Here is a 21431-nt window from a genome sequence, read left to right as displayed (position 1 = left end):
CTAGCATATATAACAGCAAATAAACCTCACCAAACCAATCATTACCACAATGCATTCATAGGAAAATTATAATCAACATATTAACATACACAAATGCCCTTTTCTGGCAATACAATACACACAGATTCATAAAATCATATATAAATTATTTTCTCGAAATATTACTCCCAATTACTAATAATAGAATAATCATTCATTCCCAAATTTCCCCAAACAATCTTTTAGTAGTCACAAAGATAACAACTCTTTTAAAAAATTAAAATTCAAGAATGGAAAAAGATCTCCAACCTGGAAGTAGAGTGATGGTAATGCAATCGTAGAAGAGAAAAAATCCAAACCAACAAGCTTTCCAAAATTCAATCCAACCAAGCAAATCACCCTCCAGGCAATTAAAGTAAGAATATAAAATAATATTATTTACTTACCCTCAATTCTCAACCAATAAAATAATAGGGTAGGTATAAACATAATATATAATTACTCAATTAGTAATAAGAGAATATAATAATAATATAATAAATAATAATAAATTATAGCCCAATAAAATAAATCAACGATATTATAAATAAATGCTCCAGTTAACTATAAAACCACAAATAATATAAATAAACAAACAAACAAACAATGAAATAACATTATCTTCACAATCACAATTCCCAAGAGAGCCAACATAACAAGGGGTAGGTGCATGAATAATAGCAAGTGAATAAAACAATAATGGAAATAAATAAATAAATAATCAAAACAATCAATAATTAGATAAACAATAAATAATCCAATAATAAATAAATGATCAATAAAGAAGATAAATAAATAAATGCATGAACATACATAAATACGCTAAATAATAAATAAATAAATAATAATCCAATAAATCAAAATCTCAAATAATAAATCAAAACCAATATGAATAAATAATAAATAACCAATAAATAGATGATCCAAAAATAAATAAATAGATAAACAATAAACAAATAATTAAATGTACAGATACATATAAATACTCTAGACAATAAGTTAAACTCAATACTATAAATATCTCCCAAATACATATAAAATAATCAAATAAATTATAAATAAATAAATGTATGTAGTGATAAGCATAAATGCTCAACTAATATAATTACACTAATTAATTATTGATTAATTATAAACTCTAAGAAAATAAATATGTATAAATATATTGTATTCGTACTAACCATTATTTAATGATTTGCACCAATGGCTATATGTAGTAATTGACTAATTAATTTCCACAATTCCAAATAACCAAAAAAATATAAATCTAATTAAGAATTATATAGAAAAACATGATGATCTCTACACATTGACATCTCAGCTATCTTCTTCCACACCAAGGCAGGAACTACGATAGGGTTGGCAAGCCTCCATCTAGTAACAAAGCATCTTCACATAACCACTTGTGGTAATTGGTATTGGGCAAAAGAGCTGCTAGGGCAGAGAAGAGGGAGCCTAGAGCTTCTCTGGAACAATCAAATATGTGGGTGATCCCCATCACCTCTCAAATCCTCAACTATGCCACCAAAGAAAATAGCATACCATTGGGATTTCAAGAAAATTCTTCAGGCCCTAGACATCCCCTTCAAAATCCACAATAATATTCTCATCCACATACCTATAGAGCAGAGGGTTCCAGAAGACCCACTAAGGATGGAGCAAGGGTATTGCCACATCATGGCCCCAAATTAGCCAATTCAATTCCGGTCTCAAAACTAGAGAACTCACCCCATCATGTTGCAAGGAGAGAGGGTGTCCTAGCAGCAACAAAACCTGACCCGAAGTTCATCAAAATTTTGAACCCCAGAGAAGCCATGGATTTAAATAAATATTGCAGAGGGAACAAGCTCTTTGCGAAATGGGGAGAGAATAATCAAGCACTCCTCAAAATAGTGGAATGGTGGAAAAAATCATTCCATGGTGAGGTAAGTATCACAACCCTAGCAAATAATTTTCTATACATTGAATGCTACAAAAAATATTTGAAGGCCAAACTATTGCATGAAGAATATGTTTTTTACAAAGGTGCAAATTTCAATTTCATTGATTGGCAACCTAAATTCGATGCTAATGAATATGAATTTAAAATGGTATCAAAATGCATAGAAATCCCCAATGTTCCTATAGAATTAATGCATGCTTAAATTCTTATAGAAATTAGGGATAAATTGGGCAAATTCATAGCCGTAGAGAAAAATTGGTCTAATAAATTTGACATAAAACTGCTAATAGAAGTAAACAAGGGCATGGAAGACCTAAAAAACATAATCCTAAAAATAATAGATGGCATCTACATTCTAAAACTGGTATGGTATATTGGCTCGATAGCAGAAGATTTAGCTTTCTACAAAAAGCCAAACCGTAATCTGAACAAGCCACGGGAAATAGTAAATAACAACCATAGAGCTTCAAATGATAAAATAAACATCCAATTTAATAATGATAGTGGTGACTTCATTATAAACACTAGTTAGCAAAAGAATGATAATATCACAACCCTGCCTCCTTTGCCAGTCTTGAGTAACAGTCCAGATAAAGCTTATAACAACAAAGAAACTCTAGTTTATGATAATGAGGACCGAATCCAAGCATAACTAAACAATGTTATAGAAAAAATAATGGGGAAACTAGCTGAAGGATTTGTCAAGGAGGTGCTCATTGATAATTCAACAAATAGGCCAGATAATGTCAACATCTCCAATATAGAATAGGTTCAGAGCCCCGAAAACCCCTTACTAATCACCAACCTAATTGAAGTGGATCAAGAGGATACAAACACAACCACTCCCATTCTGGTGGAATCCCCTATTGAGGAAGGATTGAATGCAAATGAGGAAAGAGAATTCATTATCAATAAATTGATCAATATGCAGGAAATAGAAAATAACATAGTACTAGATAATATCTCAATCAACCAATAGAATAGAGGTATCCTCCAGATGGGAGGTGAGAAATTAACTCCTAATTGTGGCAAATCCATGAGCAATAAAAGAGGTTGAAATTCTTTTTTAGAGAAACGGAAGATGGGCAGGGATGTGGAGGGGCAAGCCAAAATCAGATAACTGTTGGGGCAAGGAAAATCTCCCCTCCCTCTCGTAGAGGTATAAACATACTTACTTGGCATGTTAGGGGTTTGAGAGAACCTAACAAACAAAAACTGATTAAGTGAAGCATACTGAAATCTGCTATGGACCTAGTTATGATACAATAAACAAAACTAGGCAAGATTGATATGAACAATTTTAGTAGAAATTTCACCCAATGATGAATGGAAGCGGTGGAGTCTACAGGGTCATCGGGTGGACCAGGTATAATTTGGAGAAAAAATGCAGTTGCATTCACATGTCAAACCAAGATGCAAAATTGGATGGCTGACAAAGTAAGAGCCCTTAGTCTAAAACTTGAGTTTATTATTATTAATGTATATGGCCCAATTCCAACAGATAAAAAGACATTAGTTTGGTAGGAAATTGAACACTACTTAAATACTCAAGATGAAAAACACATCATCATAGGTGGTGATTTCAACACCATCTTATACTCATCTGATAAAAGCAGTGGTATAAAAACCATTAGAAAACCACAAAGAGACTTCACAAATTGGATAAATAACAATCTTACTTGAAATTAGAATTGAGACGGGTTTTCACACATGGAATAATAGAAGGAAAGATTTCTCCAACATTGCAGAGACACTTGATTGATTTTTCTTTAAAGGAGATCTAACTGATCTCAAAATAGAACTAAAAGCTATAGTATTACCATGGTTAGGCTCTGATCATTACCCAATACTTTTAGAACTTATGGGAGAAACAAGGAAAACTAGGTGTACCTTCAAGTTCGAAAGAATGTGACATACAAAAATGGTGGAAGGATAGTGTCTTTGTAGGATATAAAATGTACTGTCTAGTCTCCAAGATGAAAGAGATTAAGCATAAATTACTAGATTGGAACAAAAAGAAATTTAAAAACATCTTCGAGGAGAAGTTAAGAATTGAGATAGAGTTGGAGACAATAAAAATTGATGTGATAAAAAACGGGATGACATCTGAAACATACGAGGCTGAGAAAATGCTCTTATGTGAATATGAAGGCATCCTGGCCAGAGAAGAGATATACTGGAAACAAAAATCTCAAGAGACATGGTTAGAATATGGAGATAGAAACACCAAAAAAAATTTTCAACAGTGTCAAAATGAAAAGGCAGTAAATAAGAATACTAAAATCACCAGTGATAGTGATCAGATCATTATGGATCAAGATCTGATCACAAAAGATGCAACCAAGTACTTTGAAAATATTTTCAACAACTGGGAACACTCAGACCTCCTTAACAAAAAAATCTTACTAAATAAAATACCCAAACTGATAACAAAGGGTGATAATAAATTGTTTAACTCTAAAATCACCAATGAAGAAGTCAAAACAACTTTGGCACAATTTTAGGGTGATAAAGCCCCTGGACCGGATGGCTTCCCTACTAGTTTTTTTCATAAATGCTGGCACATCTTAAGGGATGACGTTACTAATGCCTTGGAATCTGCCCGCAATGCAGGGAAATTCCTAAAAGAGATCAATAACACCTTTTTGGCCTTAATTCCAAAAAAGGAGAATCCCTTAAAGTGCGAAGAATATAGACCCATTTCTCTATGTAACATGACTTATAAACTACTATCTAAAGTCATGTCCAATAGACTAAAAAAATTACCGCCTACCATAATATCAGAAGAACAAATAGGCTTTGTACTCAATAGATCAATTTTGGATGGAATCATTATTGTACAGGAAGCCATCCACTCCTATCAATTCCAAGGGCAACCTAATATGCTGATAAAATTAGATATCAAAAAGGCATATGACAAAGTGGATGGGTATTTTCTTTGTAGCTGCATGAAGGCCTTTGGCTTTAACAAACAATGGATCAATTGGGCTTACTTTTGCATATCAAACCTGAGGTTCTCTATATTACTAAATGAGAAACTGGAAGGCTTCTTTGAAGTATCTAGGGGACTCAGACAGGGTGACCCTTTATCCCCATTCTTATTTATAATTATGAGATTTTGCCAAGGTCAAGGGCATAATGAAAAGTATAATAGAGAGACAAAAGAATGACAAGAACAAACTGTATTCTCATCAATATGCAAATGATCAACTGGATTCACCAATATAATGAATATGGGCCTGCTTATATAGATAAGGCTTTATGGATATGTGAGCACACAAACATGACATTTGGCTCAATAAGAAACAAGGGTAGGTAGGAAATAGGTGTGGGTAGGTAGGAGAAATAATATAATATTCCACATGAGGTGGATCACCCACTGAATGTGGAATGTAACAACAAGATAAGTCCACAAAAGGTGGAAATTCTCCTACACACACTATCCCAATGTGGCACAAACACCCAAGTGTCTCATACCCAAACTACTATGAAATGCATTTCCTAAGTAAACTTAAGTATAGTGTAATAATATGTAAGATGAATAATTATTTACACCAACACTGACCCTTAAGTGCAACTTAGGGGAATGAAGACTGAAGTCAATAATACAAGATGGGTCCTAACTATGAGGCCATTATAGGTACCCATGTACAATATGCAAATGCAAGCAAAACTATGCAATGCAATCTCTCACAAATGGAGAAAGGGAGAAAACCCAGTGGGTAAAAACTCCCCCCTAAAAGAGAGATGGATGTACAAAAGAACTCTCAAAGAAGAAGGACAACAAGTTATAAACCAATTGAGTATCCTTTTTGACAATTCCACAATCCTTTATCTTTTCTCTTAGCTCATTTTCTTTTGTGACATAATCTTGGATTGTATTTAACTCCTTGGGATCCAAAGTTGTGAGTTCACTATCAAGCTTGTAGCCCTTAATCTCATCAACTTGACCATACAATTTTTGAAAATATATCCCAAGCCTCTTTAATTGTAGTGCACTTATCGATGTAAAAAATTAGGTCATCTGATATATACTTTCTAAGAGCTCCAATTGCCATAGTATTTTTAGTGAGTCATTCAAGTTGAGAATTAGGATTAGCCTTAGGATTGGGTGGTGTTGTAATAGTTCCAGTTACATAATGAATGAGTCCTTTATCCATTAGTTTACTCCATGCTTTAATATTCCATGATGCATAATTATGAGTTAAAAGTGTAAATTTAGGAGAACACATAGCACCAAAATGAAAAAAACACAAGATAGAGAGAGACACAATCACATAAGACACCCCCCCAAAATACTCAATCAAGAAACCCCCTCCAAAATGGTGATTTGGCACTTTAGACTTAGTGCATATACAATGGGCCACTTGCAAAACAAGGCAAACTGGACTTCTGATTTCAATTTACAACTTCTCAAAATGAGATATAAAGACTTCAACAAATACTGCTAGTGATCTAAACTGAGATCCAAGCAAAATGCAAGTAAAAATAGGCCAAAAATGATCAAATATTGAAAGTACAATTTATACTCAGAATCACTACAAAGAAATGGCAGATTATGAAAGTTGATGAAAAAATATGCACTTTAACAAAAAAAAGACACCTGAAAAGGAGGTCTTATGACCCCAAACGAAGCCTCCAAAGTTGTAAAAATCAAGATTTCATGATTTTAGAACAGCCTGTATCAGAAAATCATAAAAATCCTGTACCACTATACAGATCACAAAATTCTCACCCAAAACAAAAAAAATTGTTTGAAAAAGGAGTCCGGATGAGTGAGATATCACTATTTGAAAATTGCCTGCAAAATTATAATTTCTGGAAAATTTCTGTCATAGCTTCAAACTTCAAATGCCTCTAGATTTGGCCTTCGAAGCCCAATTTGGATGAAAAAAAAGGCAAAAATGACTTTTTTCGACCTTTTCAATCCAATGGTAATCTCATATTTGACCCATCAAGCTTGAATAATAACCTGCAATAGAAAGATCCAAAATGCAAACCCCAAATTTCTCTCAATTGGAAAACCAATTCCACTCTAATGGCTCTGATACCATGTGAGATTTTGCCAAGATCAAGGGAAAAATGAAAAGTATAAAAGAGAGACAAAATAATGACAAAAATAAATTGTATTCTCATCAATATGCAAATGATCAACTGGATTCACCAATACAATGAATATGGGCTTGCTTATATAGGCAAGGCTATATGGATATGTGAGCACACAAACATGACATGTGGCTCAATAAGAAACAAGGGTAGGTAGGAAATAGGTGTGGGTAGGTAGGAGAAATGATATAATGTTCCAAATGAGGTGGATCACCCATTGAATGTGGAATGTACCAACAAGATAAGTCCACAAAAGGTGGAGAATCTCCTACACACACTATCCCAATGTGGCACAAACACCCAAGTGTCTCATACCCAAACTACTATGAAATCCATTTCTTAAGTAAACTTAAGTATAGTGTAATAATATCCAAGATGAATAATTATTTACACCAACAATAATTATGTTCGAAGCCTTAGGTAGAAGCCTAGATGCATCATGGAGGTCTAGCAAACTGACGGGGATCCAAATCACTGGAGGGGTAGATCCATGTATCCATCAATAGTTTGCTGATGACACAATGATTATGGGGAAAGGACAATTAAAGGAAGCTAAGGAAATCAAGAAAATATTACAATCTTATGGGCTGGCTTCAAGAGAGATGGTATAGAAGGAGAAATAAAAATTATTCTTCTTTAATATGGAAGCACAGGAGGAATACAAGATAGCTTCATATCTAGGGTACAAAATAGGTCATCTATCATTCTCATATTTAGGGATGCCTCTAGACAAATGTATTAGAACCAACAAACTTTGGGATCCCCTAATTGAAAGAGTGAGGAAGAAGTTGTCATCTTGGAAAGCCTTATGGCTGACAGGGGTAGGAAGATTAACCCTCATAAAAATAGTATTAGCAACAATGCCTATTTATCTTCTATCATGCATACCACTTACAAAAGGGTCATTTAATAAATTAACTCAAATAATTGGAGATTTCTATTGGAATGGTGTAGAGGATAAAAAAAAAATGAAACTGATATCATGGAAAAAGATATGTCGAGAAAGAGTGATGGAGGCACGGGAATAAGAAAATTACTATGGCAAAATAAGGCTTTAGGGGAAAAATTGGCATGGAGAATGTACACATCCTCAAAACCCAAATGGGCCAGAATCCTTAGGAGCAAATACATATCACAAAATTAGAGAGAGGCAGTTAGCAAACAAACCCACCTAGGGGATCTAGAATCTAGAACTTTATAAAAGAAAGTCGACCGCTCATAGCAAACCACCTATCCTAGGATATTCATGATGGTAAAACCGCCTTGTTTTGGAAGGATTCCTAGGGAGCTTACCCCTCAATAGAGAGTCCAATGAACAGAACTGGCATAAAGGACCAAATGAAATCTTTATTGGGTAATCATGTAAGGGATTATACAACATTGGTACCAGAATCAACAATGGGATGGAGATGGAAAAACATGCTCCCATTCTTGGTGGTTAACAAAGACCAAGAATTGTTGCAAATTCTTGAGGGTAAAATAATAACACTCAGACATGGGCCAGATGAGCTTATATGGTCAATATTAAAGGATGGATAATACAAGTGCAAAGATGGTTTAGAACCATATATGATGAGGCAAACAATATAGAGGACTATATCCGTAACACAATATGTTGGGACAAATTCGGTCTCCCAAAAGATAGATTCTTTGCTTGGGCAACATTTTAGGTGAAGGTCCTAATTATGGTGCAATTTAAACTTAGAGGCTATGAAGGTCCCTTAGTTTGTTTCTTATGTAAGAAAAATGAGGAAACATATGATCACATATTCACAACCTGTAACTACACACAAAAATGTTGGTATTCGCTGATGGCACAACAAGGTTGGTCAGGTGTCCTCATCCCTTACCTAAAGGATTGGCTTAGAAGTTGGCCAATCATCAAAAGGAATAACATATTCCACAATTTATGGATATGCAACCTAGCAATAGTAATCTGGGAGGTCTGGAAGGAGAGGAACAAGACAATCTTCCAAGAGACAGAAATGAAGGTAGAAAATTTGATAGCAAAAATAGAAGCCTCCATCACAGAAACCAATAATAGTAGGAATACAAACATTCCCCAACATGATAAGATATTTACAAGCTGGGATAACTACATCCAAAAGAAGTGGAAGGGGATTAAAATCCCTCCTTTCTTTGGGAAAGGGAACAGAGATAAGACCAATGTTAGGAAAGCATGCAAATGGGTGCTCCCGGAGACTGGATGGTACAACCTAAATTTTGATGGAGCATTCGGAGGCAATCCAAGGAAGGTAGGGGCAGGATGTATAATCCACTCACATAAGGGGATATGTATTGGATCTAGATCCCAATATCTAGGGCATTGCATTAATAATAAGGCAGAATTTTTGAGCTTAATAGAGGGTTTAAACCTCTGTAAACAATTTAAAATATCCAAATTGGAAATAGAAGGTGAATTGGCCATCATACTTAATGCAATAAGGACTAGGACAATGCCAAACTAGGAACTCAAAAGTTTATTGGATAGATCCCTTTCTCTAAAGGAAAGCTTCTCAGATTACATGCTCAATCACATATATAGGGAAGCTAACACATTGGCAGATAATCTAGATAATTTAGGGGCAGATGGAATAAATAGAACCACATCATTAACATATAGGCAATCAGACCAGGATACTCATAGGCAGGTAGGGATTTAGACATAATCCTATAAACAACACATTCACACACATATTGGATGGTATACATATGTATATGCATAGATAGTGGTATATGTGTATGTATATATTTGTATTTATATAATTATATGTGTACACGTGCATATATATGGTAGCAGATACATACATAGATGTGCATATACATATATAACTATATATATAGATATATACGGACAAATATACATATATATGTGTACACAATCATATATATATACCTATCATTAGTATGATTTTGAATAGACTTTTACAGATGCATACGAATATACACAAAATATGTTGGTATGCATATAGAGTTATAAACATACAAATATATGCATATATACAACATATGAATATGTATATATAAGTATACAGTTATATATGTATATACACACACAAACATATATACATTTCAAACTTACATAGAGATATATATATATATCTATATATAGATATATATACAAAGGCCGAAATATATAAATATACATATAGACATATATGCAAACCTATATATATATATCTATATAATATATAGATATGCATAGGCATCATCATGCGTCAAGACATTATCATTTTGACATGGTTCAAACCCTTAGCAAGCTGGAGATACTAGGTGTGTGTGGGAAAAGTGGGTCAATGGAACTTAAAATGTAAAAAAATGAAGTTCAAAGAGGCTTGCTCACACACCCACATGACTTCTTGGTGCAAGTTATGGAGTCTTGAAGAATGACTCAACTTCCCAAGGTTGGTTCCATGGTTCTCTATCTCACAAGGTCCCTCAAGCCAATGCCTTTGCTCTCAGATCACTGAGCAAAGTGACTTAGGGATGACTAATGCAAGAACGAGAGATGTTTTGTTTGATTTTATTATAAAATGCATCCTAAGCTATGCATGATCTTACAAATGCAATAAACTAGATTATAAGATGACACAATTAGTAGCAAGACTATTCTAGCATGATATACTAGTCTATGATTAAGCTAAATGATAAGGAAAATACTCTAAACATGCATATTTAGATTAATTCCTATTTAAAAGAGAGGCTAAATGATGAGCATAAATGAGATATTTAAAACTTGCATGGATTTGAGTATAAGTATGATTCTAAAGACTTGGATGATTTAAAATGGAGGATGGAGAGCTTTATTTATAGTAAAAATAGGGCAATGAATGGCAAGGATTGAAAGATTTAATCAAGGGTCAAGTTTGAAAGTTGGGAATCCATGTTTACAATTGTCACCAATGAAATGGTCACAATTGTTAACATAAGACTAGTTGAGAGAACGGGTTGGAGACATTAAATGCCTGATAAGACCTCATGGTTACCTTAGGGGGTAAGGGTTAAGGTTAGTTTAAGATTATCCATTGGATAAAGCTTTTACCCAAAGGATTAACTCTTGTGCAAGGTTTAAGGGATAACCATGGTCAAAGCAATGAATGCTTGATGAGACCCTTGGGTTAGATTGAGGGTTGAGTTTTGAAAAAGTCTCTAATCATGCAAGAGGGTTGAGTTAACCATTAATGGTTTGCAAGAGAAAGTTGTTGGAGACTTGAAGCCTTTAATGGTTATCAAAGACTTTGAGGGTTTGAGAAGTGACTTCCTCTTGCTTAGGGATGTGACAATATTTAGGAGATGGGTTAGGCTAATTTATAAGTGATTAGAATAATCTAGAAGAGGGTTTAGGATGCAAGTGGGAGATGTAGGAAAATGCAAGTGGGTGAGAGATAATAGGTTTAATTCAAATAAATTGTTTTATTTTAATTTGGTTGCAAGTGGAGGTTTTTAAATAAATTAGATTTATTTAATTGGGATTCCCTATTTAATTAAATGTAAATTTAATTAAAAGGTTTAGAAGAATAGATTTAATTAAATAAAATGACTTACTCAATTTAATGACCTAAAAGGGGTTAATTGAATTTAATTGAATAAATTGAGTAATTTACTTAATTAAATAGAGGGATGTGGATAATTTAATTAAATTAGATTTAATTATTCAATAGAGAAATTAACATAAAATATTCATTTAGGAATATAGTCATTTTTATACGTCTACATTTTGCCCCTCTTTGAAGTGACGTGTGTGCACATGCTAATTCAAAGAAAATGATGTGTTGCTAAAATTTGATTATGATCAGTGTTGTTTTTAGATTTTCATGTCATGCCCTAGATTTGATGTGTGATGCCCCAGATTTGATAAACGATGTTTGATAATGCCCCCTCGTGAGATGAATCAAAATTTGGAAAATTTGATTTGATTTGATATTTGTGTTTGCATTGTAAAATTTTGGCTATGTGGAATGCTAAAATTGATTCATCTCCCGATATTGATGTGTGCGAGGGTATGAGGAAGACCATGAGCGAATTACATGCTCAATCCCCTAACCTTAATTTTATTTTACCTTATAAAAGGGGAAAAGTGCATTGTTTTGTCTGATTTGTGTTTGTTGACCTTGGAGAGAGAGACTTTTGGAGAGAAGACAAAATGCCTATTTCGTATTCTACGGATTGATTCGAGCATGTTCAAAGGTATCGGAGGCCTGCCGCGTATGGACCACCAGTAAGTCAACCTTTTTGACCCCTTTTTGATTTTTTATTTTGTCAGTTTTGGTCATGTTTTAAATTTTGGCATGTGGTTTTTTCGTTTTAGTGCATAGGGGTTGTCGGTTAGTGCATACGAAAAATTTCGTAGCGCATAAGGTTTTAGATTTTGGGTAGCGTCTGAAAACATAGGGCATCGCATAGATTTTCTAGGTTAGTGCATAGCCATAGATTAGTGAATTAGGGACATATGGTAGCGTAGAGGGTTAAATGCGTAGCGCATCAGGTAAACCTAGCACATTGGGTGCACAGGGATTTGCATGGGTAGGGGTAAGTAGCATGTAGGTCTGACCTAGCACATAGGGTTAGATAGGTAGTGCAAACATGGGATAGGTTAGTGCATGGGATAGGTTTAGTGCTTAGGGTAGATTAGATGGCACATTGGAAGAAACAAATAGCACATAGAGTCAATCTAGCGCGTGGGGTAGATAGGATAGCACGTGGAGAAAACAGGTTAGCGCATGAGTAGGATTTCAGTGCGTAGCCAAATTTAGTCAGTGCATGTGGTAGGTTTTGTGAGATAGGATGATTTGTGAATGAGGAAAATTTATAGGATAAGGTCAATTTTGCTAGGATAGGTGTAAATTGTTCATTTTTGTGTCTGCTGTCATGGTTTTGATAGTTTGTCCAATATGAGTGCTGATATAACTTGGTTTGATTTGCGATTTTTCAAGTTATTTATAGATATTAATGTGGAATTGATATGAACTTGATTTGATTTGCATTGTTTCAAGTTGATATATGTGGAGCTTGAATTATGTTACAAGCTGATATGATTGTGGAACTTGAGTTGTTTGACAAGTTGATATGGGTTGGAAACTTGAGTTGTGTTACAAGTTGATGTGATGTGGAAACTTGAGTTGTTTGACAAGTTGATATGGGTTGGAAACTTGAGTTGTGTTACAAGTTGATGTGATGTGGAAACTTGAGTTGTGTTACAAGTTTGATATGATTTTTGAAAACTTGAGTTGTGTTACAAGTTGATATGGATGGATATGATGTAGAACTTGATTAGATTTTCAAAGTTTTCAAGTTTTTGATATGATTTTGATTTTGATATCGATGTTTTGATAAGGAAATTGATATTGGACTTGTTTTGCTTTTCGACAGGAGCAATTAGGAGTGGTTTAGTTACGTGAGTGGTTCCCTAGACCATGGGCATTGATACCACAGTTGTCACAGGATGATCTAGATATTATTGATAGATGTGGCCTATCTTCCCTACTAGATATGCCTCGGTTTATAGTTAAATTGGGGTTTACTTACAGCGCTGGCTAAGAGAAGGCATAGTGACATGATTACCTTCCACTTTGCCACAGGTGATATTATGGTGACCCCAGAGGATTGTTATCGGATCCTGTGTATACCTGTAGTAGGTGCACTATTACCTTATGAGCAGTCGGAGGAGGGTGGGATAGAGGCACTTCGTCGGATAGTTCATGATGACACAGTTTGCGGATATGAGATCCCTTTTCAGGAGTTTTTGGATTTTGACTATGCACCTCTTCCATTGGTACTGGTAGGCTTTATAGGTGGTTTCATATGTCCCGACTATAGGTTGAAGGGACTATTTGTAGGATGGAGATTGGTGCTAGAGGAGATGGTGATATAGGGTCGCAGGTTTGCATGGGGATCGGTTATGCTAACCCACTTGTATAGGGACTTGCATGAGGTAGTATACCTGGGTTATAGTAGTTTGTCAGCTGGCATGACATTTCTACAGGTATGGTGTTGGGAGCACATTCCCACAGCTAGGCCACTGGCGGATAGAGATAGGCCTACTAGGTGTGCATATGCATATGGATACAAGGGTTAGTTGTCCAACGAAAGCTGGGCAAACTTGAGAATTGGAGGAGGGTATTAAATGACATTGATATGGTCATCTGGCGACCTTATATAGATTGTGAGGTATGGGCTGAGGATGGGCTGGAGATGCCATATGTCTTCATGACCTGATTTTTGATAGGGCAGACCCCGTTTGTGATCGAGAGATTTTTGGTTACTAGAGTTTTGCGGTAGTATGGTCGTCAGCAGGGGATACCACAAGGGACCTATTTGTATGTGCCTTAGAGGAAAGATATACCAGATTGGGGTCTGACTATTGACAGTGTAGCGGCTTTAGAGGAGTTTCCGCAGTTAGCGGGCTAGATATGGGACTACGCCTCTAAGATACTAGATGTTGGTATGACAGATGAGTTTGCCCGATTGTTCAGAGCTCATGTCATGGTGAGGATATTAGATCCAACAGAGATATAGCCCACTTTTGATGATGATGAGGATGAGGGAGGTGGAGATAGGGATGAGGGAGATGATGGAGGAGGTGAAGGAGGATGACGAGGGAGAGGAGATCAGGGGTGGAGAGGATATAGAGGTAGAGATGGTGGTGATAGAGGGGTGCAGGTGGAGAGAGCACTTTGATGAGCTATGATGGATAGAGGGAGAGGAGGTTTGGTGATTGGAGCAGGGGGTGAGGGGAGAGTAGGAGAGGTGATACCAATAGTGGGAGGGACTGATGAGTTGAGATGACCAACTTAGAGGAGGAGGGCTGATGTATTACCTCCACCAGCACCAAGGACTGGGGGAAGGACGTGGAGTGCATCTTCCCATGTACCCCTTCAGATCCAGGTTCCAACGCATCGAGAGGATGCTTAGATTAGGACCCTGTAGTTGACAGTGCAGTAGCTGCAAGCATAGTTATTGTCACAGCAATGCTAGATTACATAGCTGACCGTAGAGCAGGAGACTATTTTGGAGCGGCTAGGTCGACCTAAGGAGCTGATAGGGAGTTTGCAAAGAGTGGCAGTAGGTGGCCCGATGAGAGACACCTTGAGAGAGCTAGCCTTGAGAGCCAAGGAGGTGGAGTATTATAGGAGACATTATGAGGATGCGGTGCCCAGGGAGCACTGAGTGCAGAGTTTCACAACGTCTAGATCGAGTCAATCTAGAGAGACAGGGTCGAGGACAGAGAGTAGAGGCATGACACGGCCTATTCGTTAGGATCCACCTAGGGATCTTGGTGCTAGTACATCTATGGTGAGACCATCACCCTCAGGAGATAGTCATACTTGAGAGACATTGTCTCCATTGTATTTTTAGCAATTTTGTTGTGGTGGGCACAGACATGACATATTTTGTATAGTTTGATCATTTTTTATATATACGACACCACTTGCTTTGATCTTAATGTGATGTGTTATGGATAATGCTATCTATATGATGTTAATGCTTCTATTGTTGATGATGTAATGCTTAGATAGATTGATTCAGATGTGATGAACATGATTTATGATGTTTGATTTATGAGATGTATCTTGAAAATGAGATGTATGATATGATAATGATGTGCAACTAATTGGAAAATGATATGCAACTAATTGTAAATGATATGCAACTAATTGTAAAATGATATGCAACTAATTGTAAATGATATGAAACTAATTTTGAGCATCCTTATTCTACATTGGTCATCCCAATATAGTCACATCTTTTTGCTTTCTTTTGTAGGTATCATCATTGAGCATTGGTTTGTTGGGATATGTTGAAAATCTATACAAGCATAATGGTATAATTCAACCATAATGACCTGAGAAAAATTTACATGATTTTTTATTTTGCAAGATAGCATAAGTGTCAAGGTACAATTGAACTAGGATGACCTGAATGGTACTTACAGATTAACAGATAAGAGTAAACCATTTGTATGTGCAAAGTGGAATCATGTCTTCAGTGATATTTGTTGAATCACGTCTCGAGACAAGTCTTCGTATAGTACAAGTGATCGCCTCATAGACAGAAGACTAAAAAGATATTGGAGTTCCTATTACTTTCTCTAGCTCGATGCATCATTGAGAAAATGTAGAGGATCCAATAGTTCAAAAAGATTTCAAGTGCAAAAAATTGTCAAGACTTTATGCAATATGCAAACATTTGTTACTTCAAAAAATCATCCATCATGTGTTTTGAATCCGTTAAATGTATCCGTGTTTGGTTCACTTTGTGTGTTGTTGAATGTTGGTGTTGACATGATTTTCTTGGTGTATTGCAATGCTTGACATGTTGATAGGATAGGTTGTAGATGAATGTTGCCCCTAGCTAAATGTATTGTCCGACATGGATATGTATAGTAATTACCAAGCCATGGTGAGATATGATGAAATGGAGTGGTGGTAAGGACAATGACTATGCTAAGTATGTCCTGGATAAAGTGTTGGTCGATGGCCATTAGTACTTGGATTTTTGAATATATTAGAGGTTCAAGGATAAAGATAGATAGAGGAGCCATTCTCTCACAAGTAGCTCCTATTTGCTAGGTTTTCACCAATTTTTTTTTTTTCTTCTTTGCATTTTTTTTTTCCGTGCATTAGACTGCTCAAGTGTAGTATTTCTTCAAATGGATGCTACTGGTAGGTTCGTCGAGCACATCTCCTTCTAAGGTTGTTAGCTGATAAGTGCCTGATCCATAGGCTGATATGATGACATAGGGACCCAACCAGTTAGGTTTGAATTTCCCTCTCTTTTCTCAATCTTGCTGATTTCTTGGATTTTGTTTGAGGACTAGATCACTTATTTTGAAGATTCTAGGTATGACCTTGTGATTGTAGCTTCGACACATGCATTGCTGATATGCTTTGAGATGAGTATATGCACGTTGGCATCTTTCATCTAGAAGTTCGAGTTCTTGTAGTCGGTTAACTCGATACCCTTCATCTGGGATTAAGCCTTTCAAAGAGACTCTAAGAGATGGAATTTCTACCTCTAGGGGTAAAATTTCTTCTGATCCATATACCAATGAATATGATGTAGCTCTTGTAGGTGTGCGGATGCTAGTTCTGTATGCCCAAAGTGCTAGATTGAGTTGCACATGCCAATCTTTGCCTGCATCATTCACTATTTTCTTCAAGATTTTCAGTATTGTTTTGTTGGATGCTTCTGTTTGACCATTCCCTTATGGGTATTAAGGTGTAGAGAAACAATGTTGGATTTTGAATTTTTCACATAGTTCTCGTACATCTTGGTTTTTGAAAGGTCATCCATTATCTGTGATGATGGAACTTAGGATGCCATATCTGCAGATCAGATAGTTAAGGATAAAAGATCCAATTTGTTTCCCAGTTACTGTGGTCATGGGGATTGCTTTGATCCATCTGGTAAAATATTTTGTTGTAGTGATAATGAACTTGTGTCCATTTCATGAGGAAGGATGAATTTTGCTAACTAAGTCCAAACCCTACTAACAAAAGGGCCAGGATGTTGTAAATGGTTGCAGTTCCTATGTTGGTGCATGTATCAGATTGCCATGGATTTGGCATTTAGGACACTTCTTGGCGAAGTGGTAAGAATCTTTTTCCATTATCGGCTAGTAATATCCCATTTGCAAAAGCTTTTTAGCAAGAGTTGTACCACTTGAATGTGTACCACAGATACCTCCATGAAGCTTGTGTAAAGTGAAGTCAAATTCGTTATGATCAAGGCAATGAAGAAGAGTACCATCTAGACCTCAACGATACAAAGTATAAGCAGTAAGGGTATAATGGATGACTTCTCAGATAAAATTACATTTTTGGTTTCAGGATTGGTCAGTGGGTAGGATATTGTTCTTTAGATAATCGTATATTGGTCCATACAAGGGGGAGTCTGAACCAGTCAAGGCATAGATAACATGGGATTCAAAATGGTTATAAGCGGGGGAGAACCGTTGCTCTACCAGCAACTCGTAATGACTTTGTTGGTTTGGAATTTGTAGTAGTGAAGTGATAGTAGCCATTGCATCGGCTGCTTTGTTGTTCAATCTTGGTATTTGCTTGAAGGTGATGTGTGCAAAATATTGCTTGAAGTCATCAACCATTCGCTTATAGGGTAGCAGCTTGTCATCCTTTATCTGATAGTCATTGTTGATCTGATTGACGACTAATTGTGAGTCTTTGTAGACCTTTAACTTTGTGATTTTCCATTCTACGGCCATTTTGATGCCTATAACCAATGCCTCATATTTAGCCACATTATTTGTGCATGGGAACGTAAGCCTATATGATCTTGGTATAGTGTGTCCTTCAGGAGTGATGAATAGAATGCCAGCACCTGAACCATGTTGTGTGTAGGATTTGTCAAAGTATAAGGTCCATTGCTTGGTAGAGATAGCAAGAACATCTCTGTCTAGAAATTCAATCTCCATAGTTTGTTTTCCCGATAGTGGTGCTTCTGCTAGTTGATCTGCTATTACTTGTCCCTTGATAGCTCTTTGCTCCATATAGTGGATATCAAAATCACTGAGAATCATGACCCATTTAGCCAATCAGCTTGTAAGAGCTGCCTTGCTGAGTAAATATTTGAGAGGATCAATTTTTGCAACTAGCTTAATTGTGTGAGCTAGCATGTAGTGGCAGAATTTTTGAGAGGCGAAGACCACAGCTAAACAGGCTTTCTCAATAAAGGTGTAATTTAACTCATAGTCGTTTAATCTCCTATTGATGTAGTCTATTTCTCGTTCCTTGCCTTGTTGATCTTCTTGTGCTAACAGTGCCCCAAGAGATTTATCTATTGTTGAAATGTACAGAATAAGTGGCTTTCCTACTATCGGTGGTAGCATAACTAGTGGGTTCATCAGATATTGCTTGATTTGATAGAAGGATTCGGCACACTTGGCTTCCCATCTGAATGGTACATTTCTATGTAACAAATGATTGAATGGTAGGCTTTTATCTACTAATTGAGTGATGAATCACCTGATTGATTGGAGTCATCCTTGTAGAGATCTGAGTTGGCTAATGTTCTTTGGTAGTGGCATCTCCATGATGGCTTGTACCTTTGCTGGATCTACTTCAATTCCCTTTTCTGAGACTATGTAGCCTAGTAACTTGCCTGATGTAACCCCAAAGACACACTTCTTAGGGTTGAACTTGACTTAGAATTTCTCCAATTGATCAAAAATCTTTGCTAAGATGCTTAGGTGTTCCGCTCTGATGAAGGATTTAGCTAGTAAATCATCCACAAAGTCTTCCATGAAGGTATGCATCATATCATGAAAGATTGTTGTCATTGCTCATTGATAAGTTGCCCCAGCATTCTTTAAGCCAAAAGGCATGACGTTCCAACAATACGTTCCAGAAGGATAGCTGAACGTTGTTTTATCTTCATCCTCTGGAGCAATCTTGATTTGGTTATAGCCTAAGAAACCGTCCATTAGTGATAGCATTGCATGGCCTACTGTGAGGTCTACAATTATGTCAATACTTGGCAAAGGAAAGTCGTCCTTTGGATAGGCATTGTTGACATCTCTAAAATCCGTGCATATCTTGATACTGCCATCTGGTTTTGAAACTAGCACAATGCTTGAAATCCACTCAACATAGTCTATAGGTCAAATGAATCAGACATCCAATAGTTTCTTCAGCTTAGCCTTAACCATGAGTGCTACATGGGGATTCATTTTTCTCAGTTTTTGCTTAACTGGCTTAGCTCTTTGAGCCATAGACAAGTGATGCATGATCAATTGTGGATCTATCCTGGGCATATCTACGTATGACCAAGCAAAGTTGATTTTCTTTTCTTTAAAAAACTTGATAAATTTTGATCTTTCTTTCTCCTTGAGAGATTCTCCTAGGTGTATGTTTTGGAGTGCTTATGTAGTACCAATGTTGATTGATTAAGTGGGCTCAATCAATATAGGTGATCGCTCATGGTAATGCTCCGAAAGAGTGTCAAGTCTCCCATCTTTAGGTGCCTTAAAAAGGTTTTCACCCTTAGATGCATCGTTTATTTTTACTTTTTTGTGATCTAGAGCTGCCATTGACTGGTTCTCAGCATCAGATCCTTCATTTGGTTTATTTTTGCAACTGAGAGACTTGGCACTCCCTTGGTTGTAGACATTGTTACTTTGTTAACTGGTAGAGCCTATTTCCGGATTAACGGTACATAGGTAGTGAATAATAATTCATCATTTGGGAAAATTGGTATATCATGTATTTTGGGTTCGTCCCAGTTGATGAGGTCAGGAAAGACAAGTGGTAAGGAATCATTTGGTGGATCAAGTTTTGCTACAGTAAGTGTCAGGATAGAGGTTTCATTGTGATTGGTTCAAGTGTTAAAGAAGTCTAGGATTCCATCGAGAGCTTCGATGGTATCATCCTCCATATAGACTTGTTCATAATATTTCTGCTCACATTCCTTAGCATCATAGATATTCTATGGTCCAAATTCAAGTAGTCTAATTTCTGTGCTATGTTCTTCTTGAGAAAGGGATATAGAACTAGTATTTTCAGCGGTATTTTCAGTAGCATTTGAGCAGCTACCCCATTCATATACATTGGAATTAGTCTCAGAGTTATCATCCCAGATCTTTTCAATGCTGTAAATAGGTATGTTGAATGGAAAAAATAGATCTTTGATAATTGATACTATTCTGCTAGCTTTTTCTAATTCTGCATCAGATCCTGCTTCTATTTTTTGCATTTGTTCGTAGACTGTTTCTTCCCGGGGAGGAATGATGTTGCCCTGAGGTGATTCTGCTTTGTTGGATATTTGTTCATGAATATGAGCTACTATTGTAGATGTTTCCTTCTTGTGAATGATGGGCTTCTTCTGATGTTGCTTATTTTCTTGTTGCTCATTTTCCTTACGGATTGTCTCTACTGACTCAAATAGTGCTTCTTGCCAACATTCTTCTTTGTACTTCTTCTTTACATTCCACTGAGGTTTTTGATATTTGCGTGGTATTTTCTTTGGTAGTAGAGTGAATTCAAAGCCCAATCCTTTTTTGTCTTTACTAAATTGTTAAGGAGGATCCAATGGTTCTGTGACACCTTCTTGATGCTTACCAATAGGTCCTTTGCCATTGTATCCCATTTGCTACATGATTAATTAACCTTCTCCATATAGGTGTGTGGGTATAGCTACTTCCACAGTAGCTACTCTGTCTTCTTCCTCATCTTTGTATAGCCAACTAAGGATATCCTTTTCCTTGGATTCATGTGCTAAAGTGTCGAGTTGAATGAATGTGCCATAGAACTTGGTGATGAACTGAGTTGCTTGATGTGTTGATGCTATAAGTAATCCATGAGACCTAGGTGATGTGGGTAAGTTGGTCAAACACATGGGTTCCAAAGAGTAT

This window comes from Cryptomeria japonica, chromosome 5 (assembly GCF_030272615.1).
Source record: "Cryptomeria japonica chromosome 5, Sugi_1.0, whole genome shotgun sequence".
NCBI classification, from domain to species: domain Eukaryota; kingdom Viridiplantae; phylum Streptophyta; class Pinopsida; order Cupressales; family Cupressaceae; genus Cryptomeria; species Cryptomeria japonica.
This window is presented reverse-complemented; position numbering follows the sequence as displayed.